Source organism: Chrysochloris asiatica, unplaced genomic scaffold (assembly GCF_000296735.1).
Source record: "Chrysochloris asiatica unplaced genomic scaffold, ChrAsi1.0 scaffold00458, whole genome shotgun sequence".
Lineage (NCBI taxonomy): Eukaryota > Metazoa > Chordata > Mammalia > Afrosoricida > Chrysochloridae > Chrysochloris > Chrysochloris asiatica.
Genome location: NW_006408976.1, coordinates 628297 through 636062, shown reverse-complemented (window position 1 = coordinate 636062; position 7766 = coordinate 628297). Strand labels below are relative to the sequence as shown.

The following is a 7766-nucleotide window of genomic DNA, read 5'->3' as shown; positions in this document are numbered from 1 at the left end:
GCAGACAGCAAGGGACCAATGAAGATACCAAAAGAGAAGAATGTCCACATCTTTATCTCAGTGGTTCTGCCAGGCGTCTGTGGCCGCTCAGATCCTTCCCCCACAGTGGTCTCACCCAAGATGGCAGCTCCTGGCGCAGCCGAGCAGCCCAGACTAGAAAGCAATAGATTTCTTGCTTCTGCCACAGATTCCCCCAGCTGTGAGCCTTCCAATTTTCTAAGTATTCCTTTATATGCGGCTCAGAGTTCTGGGACCAGCCCCTGAACCTGCTTGGTCAGGTATTCTGTGTTGTTGTTGGCGGAGGTCTCTGCTATACGTCCACCCGATCCGCCATCTTGTTTGTTCTTACCTCCATGAACTTTTGAAAGCCCCCTTGTATTTGTGATCTTTGTGACATAGAGTGTGTCTTAAATCTAATAATAGGCAAGGTCATATATAACACTCATGGTCAAAACTAAAATTAAACTGACCCATTCAGAGCCTACAATCATCGTATGTGGTGAATTGAATCATAATTTAGATAACATATGACTAGTGATCATCTAGGGATAAATCAAATAAATTCTGCTTGTGGCTTAGATTAGAATGCACCTGTGAAAAATGTAAGATTACTAAATATCAGAGATGGGAGAAAGATGAGACTTTTGGCTTCCTTAAAGACTTACAGCCTCAGACTCTGTCATTATTAGGTGCCCTCGAGTTGGTTCTGACACTATGCACAACAGAACAAAATATTGTTCAGTCCTGTGCCATCTTCACAAGTGTTGTCACATTTGAGCCTGTTGTTAGTTGCCACTATGCCAATCCATTTCCATTTCCTTGGGGTCTTCCTCTTTTTGGCCAACCCTCCACTTTACCAAGCATGACATCTTTATATCTATCCATGGACTGGTCCCTCCTAATAACATGTCCAAATTTTACAAGGTGGGTATCAGTTGAAACCGACTCAATGGTACTGAACAGTAACAACAGTATCAAACCATCAGAGAAAACAGCTGTATATTTTTTAAAAATCTACCCTATCAAAAAAAAAAAAAAAATCTACCCTATCAAAGTATTTATTGTTGTTGTTGTTGTTAAGTGCCATCAAGTCAGTTTTGATTCACAGCGACTCTGTTATGTGATTTCCGAGGACTGGCTAGTGGGTTCCACTATCCCCTAAGTTAGCAGTCTAGTGCTTTTCCTAAAGCACTATACCAGGACTCCTATCCAAGTACATATAGTAATGAAAATTACAAACTGTGAATTCTACAACGTGGCAATGAAGCTTTCACATAGCCTCTCACATGAATTCAAATCCTCATCCTCGTTGTAGAACCTGCCTCTTCAAAGCCAGGGGAGTGGAGGGACAAGAAAAGGAGAGAGAGTAGAAAGAGGTGATGGGGATTTAACACTGGAAAAAAATGAGTGCTTCATGAAGACCACCACAGGACTGTTGTAGTAGACAGTAATTTCTTACAATTGTTAACATGCAATGTGTGATATGTGGTTTTTCTAAATTATTATACTATTATTATTTCCACATTCTTGCTTAATTACTATAGAATAAATATTTCTAAATATCAGATGTGATTTACATTAAGAAAATTTATATTAGGGCCACTTCATTAGTTATTTTAAGCACCAACATTGTTGTTACGTGCTGTGAAGTCAGAAGCGACTCACAGAGACCCTGTACAGGGTTTCCAAGGCTGTAAATCTTTATGGGAGCAGAAAGCCTCATCTTTCTCCCGCGATACAGCTGGTAGTTTCAAACTGCTGACCTTGCGATTTGCATCCCGATTCGTAACCACTACGTTACCAGAGCTCCTTAAGCACCAACATTGTGTATGCCAAATTTATCTATATGCACTTACCATGATATTGGACATTTTGTGTTTCTCTGCTTTAAAAAAAAAAAAAAAAAATTAACTGGCATTGGTCATAATGGGATGAATTACACATATGCACTTTTCAGCTGTTTGCCAGTATGATAGCAGACATAATTTTTGGCCTTTCTGAACTTTAGTATCTTACAGTATGTTACAGTAACTGTTAACATTCAACTTTTGATTAATTGGGTTAACTGGAAAGTTGTTGTTAAAGTGCAGTTGAGTTGGTTCTGATTCATAGTGACCCTGTATAGGGTTTCTGAGGAGCGGCTGATGAATTTGAATCACTGACCCTGCAAGCAGTCATGGGTAGTCATGGGAGAGCTCCATGCAAGAAGATAATGCATGCACATACAATGAGAGATTTATACTTAAAAGTGACATTTGGCAAAGTATACTTCTGACTTTCTTGTCTGTGACAGGTCATCGTGGCTACAATACAATGAGTCACTACAATACATTGATGGTTCTTTTGCTTGCTGAACAGAACCCTGTTTGGATAGTATAAAACTATGCTAAGGCAGAGGGAACGGGGCTTCAAGAATAACACAAAGTAGCAAGGAAAATCAGGGTTATGTCTCCAATATCTCCAGTTGGGTCCCAGTGGAAGCAGCAGAATGTAAACTCCACCAGAACAGGCACCATGCCTTTTTATTGTTTGTGCCTATATCTCCAATGCTGAAAACTATGGATATACACAGGAGGTACTCAAATATTTGCAGGGTGGAAGGAAGAAGAGAAAGGAAGGAGGGAGGCTTGTCACTTGTTGGTCAACTGGATCCATGGAAGAAAACAGTTGCCCTATTTTACTATCTTTGTGAATGGCTGGGGAGTGACTGAATGTTTTTAAATTAGAAAATCTTAGATTTCTCTAGAGTACACACAATCAAGAAGACACTTGGCCCATCTTCAACAGATACCAGAACTCTGCAGTCACTGTGCCATCTTGTGGTCATATCTAGAAAGTTCGCCTTCCTTAATATCCCATTACAGTCTCCCCACTTGCACATTAGTTGTTGTTGCTAAGTGTCATTGAGTTGGTTCTGACCTTGTATAGGATTTCCAAGGAGCAGCTGTTGGGTTTGAACTGCTGACCTTGTGATTCATAGTCCAGTGCTTATCCTACAGCACCACACCTGCATAGTGGCTCCCAGAATAGGATTTAAGAACAAACTTATAGGCAACAGATCTCAATGAATTAATTTAAGTGGGAGTGCTGTATATCTGTAGAATAAGCAAACCACTGGACTGCAAACCACAATATCGACAGTTTGAGAATACCAGCAGTTCCATGGGAGAAAGAATGAGGGCTTTCTGTTCCTGCAAAGATTTACATCCCTGGAAACCCTCATACAGGGTCACTATGAGCATTAGGCAAATTTGCTGCAAAAGTATTTAAGAAAAAAGATATCAGTTTGAGGATAAAGGTGTGGATAAAAGTTGGACATGAATAAGGATGACCAGAGAATAACTGATACATTAAAATTATGGTGTTGGAGAAGTATATTAAAAGTACCATGGACTGCCAAATCTGTGTTGGAATAAGTACAGCCAGAATGCTCTTAGAAACCAGGATGACAAGGCTTCATCTCTCATACTTTGGACATAGTGACAGAATCCTGAAGAGGGACATCATGCTTAATAAAGTGTAGGGTCAGCGAAAAAGAAGACAACCTTCAGGGAAATGGATTGACACAGTACAAGTAGCAAAAGGCTCAAATGTGACAATAGTTGTGAGGATGGCACAGGATCAGGCAGTGTTTTGTTCTGTTGTGCGTAGTGTCACTATAAGTCAGAACTGAGTCAATGTCATCTAACAACAGCAACAACAAAATACCAGTCCAAACCAATTTGATGGTACTTAACAACAACAATTTAACGTAAATATCAAGATATCATGTAGAACACATAGACTAATTAGTCATCACTTCTATCATCAAGATTGTAGCAGGTAAGGTATCCCTAAAGGGTGCTTATAATTTGTAATTACTGATACTACAAAGTAGAAGATAGATAATGCCTTAAATATAGGTTAAGTACAACAGAAATTCATAGAAAGAAAGGTGTCTTTCAAGATCTGGAGATCAGAATTTTGGGAAGGAAGAGTCAGCTGAACTGAGACTTAATAAGTATGACCAAAACTTGTGCACCTGAGGACGGAGACGGTGGGGGCATATGAGAGGGAGGAGGTAGCATGGTCATGACAGAGCCCGAGAATGTACAGACAAAGGAGAAATGGTCATCACCTTTCTGACAGAAGTACATTAATAAAGAAGGGAATAGGAAATGAGGTGGTTGAAAGACAAGGCTGGAAACAGACGAGGTGACCATGACAGCTCACTGCTTCAAGAAGCATAAAAATAGAGGGAAAGATTGTTTTGTGGGGTTGGTTGTGTTTGTGGGAGGCAGTCTTGTCTGATGATAAAGGGTGTAATGGACTAGCTCCGTGGCCTTGGGTAAATTACTTACTTCTTTTGAGCTTCAAGTTTCCTCAGCTAAGAAAAACTATTAAATCTTACAGGGTTGTTGTGAAGAATAAATGATACTGTGTATAAAGCACAGCCTACCATAAACAGCATTTAGTAAGAGATTTCTCAAAGTAAGTCATAGCTAATACCACAAAGTCTTGGAATGCCAGCCTACTTAGCAGTCAATGGAAAAGCAGTCAAGGTTTTTTTCCTTTACTCCAGAAAAATTAATCTGGTGACAGGATGTGAAATGGGCAAGGCAGAGATGCAGAAGGCCTATGGCAGAGAACCACAACAGAAGGCATGGCAGCGCCTCAGGCATTGTGGAGGGGTGTGAGAGTGAGGAGAGGAGGGCCTCTATCAAATACAGAAGGACAAAAGAGGATGGTCGGCAAAGGAGATGAAGAGGAACACCAATGAGGAGGAGGAAAAACCAGGAAGCTGTGCTGTCACAGAAACAAAAAGAAGAGAGTTATTTCATGGAGGCAGCAGTCAAGATAAGAACTAACCCTACTCCTTTTTGATTTAGTAGGTTTTTAGTAATCTCAGAAAAGGCTGTTTCAGGAAAGGAGGAATGTTAAGTTTAAGGAAAGGGTGTGATCTGAGGCAGTGTGTACACATTACACGCTGCAGAAATGGTGCTAACTGAAGGGAAAGGACGGTCTAACATAACATAGTTAATTGCTGATAGGAAGTATTTTATAGAGAAGGAAAGGCTGAGAAAGGACAAAATGATCAAGAGGATGAGACCCAGAGCAGATATCTTGGAGGACAGGGTATGTGCAGCCGCTGAACCAAACCTTCTAACGTAAGGAAGAGAAGGAAGTCAGAGAAAAGAGCAATTAAATTTGTTTCACAGAGGAGTGGCATTTGAGCAGTGTTTTCAAGGGGTTGGGTGGGTGTAAGGAGATAAGAACATTCCAGCTGATGAAATGACAAGGACAGGCATATGAAAACTAGACTGATGTGTTTGAAGAATTCAAGTAGCTATTGCTACAAGGTATTATAAAGAGGAAAGGAGGGGAAATTCCTAAGATAGAACTGAAGAGGAACCAGAGACCCATCATAACAGGCCTAGTACTCAAGCTATCATCTTAAACACTCTATGCCAGGCACTGTTGTAGATACTTGACACACGCTACTTCTAAACCACCCAGGAACCTGCTTTGCTCCAGACTTCTGAAGTCTAGGGAAAGAATACACCAGGGGAAAGGTTATTTCCAGTGTTGAGGCATAGTTAAGGCAAGTACACAGGGCAAACTTACACCATGAAGGCAGGGAACATGTAATACTAGAAGTGAACTGACAGGGCAAGGGAAAAGAAGGCGCTGGAAGGACGATTCATGATAAGGAAAATGAACGGGTTCAACAGGAGCACAGGAGTTAAGTACAGTTAAAGGGTATAAACCTGTGGTCAGCAAGGCCCATTTCAGGGTTCAAGTTAAGAAAGGTGGAGTTAGGACGATACAATATAAAGCATTATACTATGTAAGGTATTTTCAGTAGTTACAAATCAGGCTGGGAACCTCAAGGTCAGCAGTTTGAAACTACCAGCTGTTCCGCGGGAGAAAGATGAAAATTTCTGCTCCCGTAAAGATTTACAGCCTCAGAAACCCTGTACAGGGTCACTGAGTCAGTTCTGACTCCATGGCACATACCGCCACCACCAATACTTTAATTTCAAAGAATTTTTATTGTTACTTTTTAATATTCTAATACTTTAGATTTCTTAATTGACATCCCTCAGACATTTAATGCTTTAAAGGTATGGAAAGAGGTACCTATTGAATCCTAATTTAGAGGAATTCAAAGTTTGGCAGGTAAGTTATCCCTCTTCATGTACCCCTTTCCCACAATACTTTAGATTTCTTAATTGACATCCCTCAGGCATTTAATGCTTAAAGGTACGGAAAGAGGTACCTATTGAATCCTAATTTAGAGGAATTCAAAGTTTGGCAGGTAAGTTATCCCTCTTCATGTACCCCTTTCCCCTCTGCCCACATCCCACCTCGGGCTCAGCTTCACATGAACATGTAATATTAACAGACACACAATGATCTTTCAATTACCTGACAATGATAATATTGGAAAATAAGAAAATACAGAAAGGCAGAAATCAGGTTCTGAAAAGCCAAAACAAAACAATGTTACAAATGCATACACAGCAAACACTGGATCATGGAGGAGAGCCCACCCATTTGCTCAGTGTGAATTTCTCATAGTAACAAGTTGGGCTGCAGAGATTTTTCCAGCAAGGAAAATTAGTAGCCTCTCGTTAAGGATCGGAACCAACTCGACAGCACTTAACAACAACAACACTCTCAGAGGCAAATGTGATGAGGGCATGTGCTTTTGAGAGCAGAGGCTACTAAAACGGGAAAGCATTTGGCAGATTAGTAATACATACAAGAGAAATGCAAGTGCATTGATAATGACAAGACTTCATTAAGTGACCTCGGCAGATGTGATGAGGGTTAAGGAAATATGCACTGCCATGCACTCCTGGCCAGAGGTCAAACAGCAGTGTTTCACAAGCAAAAGCAAGTATTTACCTTTCTGCGAATTAATTTCAATTTTCAGATTTGTGTGGCAAAAATAACCTGAGCTGTACATAAAGGTTTATGGACATGGCATTATTTGAGAACTAGAAACAATCTACATGACCAATAGCTGGGGGAAAGTTAAATAAATTGTGGCGTTCATTGACCAGTGATTCAGCTTTTGAGGAATACAAAGAAATAGCATAAATACATTGGAAATCTATAGCTGGGGCACAATTCAAAATGAGGAAAAACAGTTGCAGAAATCTGTTAAGAATTGAGACAGTATGAATCTGGGAAAATTGGAATTTGTCCAAGATGAATGGGATTCATAAAGGTCCATATCCTACATATTAGAGAGCTGAAATGGACTGGTATTAACCATTTTTAATTGGACAATCATATGGTTTACTATGGAGAGAATGACAAATTGAAAAGGAATGGTGACAGATTCATTGTTAAAAAGAACATTTCAAGATTTATCCTGAGTACAATACTGTCAGTGATAGGAAGGAAGACCAGTTAATATTACTAATATTCAAATGTATGCACCAAGTACTAAAGATGAAGAAATGCCAAAGATGAAACAATTCAACCTAATTATCAACTTCTGTCTGAAACTGACCAAACATGCAGCGAAAATACATTGATAATTACTGAGGACTGGAATAAGGAGCCCCTGGAAGTGCAATGGGTTAAGCATTATATTCTACCCTAAAGACCAGTGGTTTGAGTCCACCAGGCCCTTCTGTGGGAGAATGAGGTCCATTTACTTTTTTTTAATAAGACAGTCAAGGATTTTAGTATTATTTACCCTCTTCAAGCTATACCTAGATCCCTGTATCCCAGAGCCCTGTTGTTCCAAGGTTGAGTATGCATCACTATTT

General features: G+C 40.0%; 1 protein-coding gene across 2 annotated transcripts in view; it reads right to left on the bottom strand.

Moving 5' to 3' along the window:
* Nucleotides 1-7766, bottom strand: part of PLAG1 (pleiomorphic adenoma gene 1) — a 74883-nt gene that overhangs the window by 46988 nt on the left and 20129 nt on the right. The gene's annotated exons all lie outside the window — the stretch shown is intronic.